Source organism: Chenopodium quinoa, unplaced genomic scaffold (genome assembly GCF_001683475.1).
Source record: "Chenopodium quinoa cultivar QQ74 unplaced genomic scaffold, ASM168347v1, whole genome shotgun sequence".
NCBI classification, from domain to species: domain Eukaryota; kingdom Viridiplantae; phylum Streptophyta; class Magnoliopsida; order Caryophyllales; family Amaranthaceae; genus Chenopodium; species Chenopodium quinoa.
The window spans coordinates 1,452,397-1,455,719 of record NW_018743444.1 but is presented as its reverse complement, the minus strand read 5'-3'; positions in this window follow the sequence as shown (position 1 = coordinate 1,455,719).

Sequence of the window (3,323 nt, the reverse complement as noted above, 5' to 3'; positions counted from 1 at the left end):
GTTCTTTTCTTTCTTTCAAATACAAAACAAAATTTTTGAGGCTATACTTTTCTTTTTGTTTGTTTAGCTCTTATCTCTATACGTTCTACAATTTTGAATTTTGCCTTTGAATGTATGCTTTCCTATGTTTTATCGGTGTGCATGCTTTGAGAGTATTTGCGATTGACTCTAGGATAGGGTATGCTAAGGTAGCGGTTAAGACCTTTTGGGGCCTTGAAGCCGGATTCTTTTGGTTTGTGGTAAGAAGGAGTTGCTTCCTTTGGTGGATTTTACACTTTTAGTAAGTTTTTGCTACAACCGTGTGAGGAAATTTTTTTTCAAGCCTTCATCATATTTTGATTGTGAGGCATGGATCCTTGACCTTTGCATACCTAATCCTGAATTTTGACTCTTAATTCTCGAACACGAGACCGAACCAACTAGGAAGGACAAAGGCAACTTTTCAGGGTGGTAATTTTTCATTTCTAGGAGTTTTCTTTCTTTTTAGTTCATTGGGTTTACATTTGCCTTCTTGCTAACCATTTGAGCCTTTTCCCTTCTTTTCTAGCCACATATTTAGAAATTTGAGCCTTTTGTTTCTTTTTGTTACATTTTTTGTTTTTGTGAAGCAAATGGTCATATTTTTGGAGTTTGTGGTGTATAAAGTTGGATATTGGTTCTATTTGTAAGCAAACTTGTCTTTTTATATATATTGTGAATAATGGCAAGTGAATAAAGGAAAATCCGTCCAAAGTAAAAAAGAGGCAAGGACATAATAAATGCAAATTGTAAAAGCCTTCCTAAGTTATAGTGGCATGGACAATTACTTTGAAAGAAATGAAAAAAAATGAATGAAAATGAGAAAATTCTAAAATATTTTGATGTGATTCTTTTCCCTTTTCAAACATTGAGGACAATGCTGTCTTTTAGCTTGGGGGAGAAGCGTTTACGCTTTTTGTATATATGATTGTGGTTATAGCTTTGAATAAGCTTGGGGGTGTTAGTTTATTTTTGTTTGGTGACTACTTGATTGTGATTCTAAGAAAGGGTCCGTTCTTTGCTTCACTATTAGGGATACCACCAAAATTTTAAATTTAAGCTTACCCTTAACCTTTTGCCCTTATGTTACAACCTTTGGGAAATTCCTTTCGACCTAGTGGTTGAGTCATATACCGAGGGAGGGCATTATGAGTTAAAGCCTGAGGAAAAGGGATTCAAGGTCAAGACGTCGAGAACCCTCAAATTTTACTCTTTTTCGGTTCCTTCAAGGAACGATAGAGACGCTTACTAAGGGAAGATTTGAAGCCATTGGGAGAACGCGGTTAGATTTGTTTGGATGAAAGTGGATTGCGCCTCATTAGTTCTCTACGCTTAGCATACCTTATGTTTCAATCAACCGTGAATATCTTGAAGCATGCATACCCATTTCATATAGAAAAGTGTTCATTCATTTGCATTTGACCGTTTGTGAAGGTCCTTATCAAGAGCTATTTGTTTGAATTTTTGTTTTAACGTCTTTTCTTTTAAATGATTTTGCCTCGTTTTATTTCAAAGAGTTGTGGGTTAAGCTCTTAGGAAACCCTTACGAGACCTCATTCGTCCTCATAGGCGACTTTGGGGTTTAAAGGGATTGTTATAGCTAAAAACAAATGTGATTTCTACGTAAGTGAGTCTTAGTGTATATTCTTTTTTTTTTACTAAATAAGCCCTCCTTATTCCTTTTTAGCTTTTGTTTTTCTCGGGATAAGCAAAAGTCTAGCTTGGGGGAATTTGATGAGTGTCATTTATGGCACTCATAGGGTAATCTTTTAGGATGTTTTCACCTTATTTTTCATAGTTTTATTTTATCATTTTGGTCTTTTCTCCTATAGTTTTTCTATTTCTTCTTTCTTCGTGTTTTACTTTCCTTTATGTGGTTTTCTTCGTGTTTCCCTTATATATTGCTCTTTTTCTCTTCAGTTTTCTCTCTTTGGTTACTTTTGTAGGTGCATAAGGAGTTGACTTCAAGAAGGGGTCAAGAAGAGCAAAAAGGGCTCAGCAAAGAAGAACCAAGCTCCTTGGAGAGGGCTTGGAGAGGGCATGGAGAGGGCGCTCTACCTTTGCCAATTTCCGCGGGCGCGGGTTCTGAGGGTCGTGGGCGCGGATAAAGTGCAGCAAATTGATGATTTTTGGCAGGAACTCTCCGCGCCCTAGCCACGGACTAGCCGCGGGCGCGAAGATTCTGGAGAGACCGCGATCACCTGTTTACACTTGGGAACAAGGCAACTGACGCGCCCTTAGCCGCGGGCGCGGGGGTCTTTGCCGCGGGCGCAGGTCTTGCCCAGATTGCCTGTGGAGTTAGTTATGGGTTATGTACCCATTTCTCCGCTCCCGCGGGATGTTCTTGGAGAGGGTGCGACCAATCAGTTTTTCTTCTTTATCTATAAATACTCTTGTAATTCCTTTTGAAGGCTAACTTTTAGATAATCTTTCATTTGCTTAGTTTTTAGATAGAGAAACTAGAGAGAAGTTAGAGAGAAAGTAGAGATTAAAAATTGTCGGATTTTGATTTGTATTACAACATTGCTTCAATCAAGTTTAGATTTCTTCTTCATATCAATGAAAGTTTGTGAGATTTCTTTCCTATGAATTTATTTCAATTGCAATTTTCTTAAATGCTTGAACGTTTGATTTGAATTTTGATTTAGGTTTGAAAATTTGTTGATTGATTGAATTTCCTTTTGATTTAGCTTGAAATGAATATGTTTGTGATTGAATTTGTTTTGTCTTTCAATTTCACCATGATTAGTGAGTAGATTAGTTTCTAGGGAGAAGGGGAAGCATGCTTGATTGATGATTTTTGCTAGTTGATGATCATTGATTGATTGAATTGTTGCAATTAAATTAGTTGACATAGTTGTGCATGTGATTAATTAGACTAGGAGTGATCAACCTATAAGATTAATCTAGATTGCATTGCAAATTTCACTAACATGAACCCTTGATTTGAGAATTGCTTTAATTGATTGAATTTGATTATGATTCTCCTTGTTAGCCATTCATAGTGAACCCTAGCTTGGCTTATAGGAGATAACCTTTGAATTCCTTTGATTGCAACTATTGTTTGTCCCTTGTAATGTTTGAATCAATTGAGTGATCTATCAATTAGCATAATCATTGAGCTTGCATGTAGAACTTAACCTATATCCCTAGTGTTTAGCATATTGATTGAATTCTTTGATTTGTCTATCTTCTTGATATTCTAGTTACCAACCTAAACCATTGATGTTCTTTGATTGACAATAGACTACATCATAGTTCCTACTCATTCCTTTGGGTTTGACCCTTGATTTGCCGCATACTTG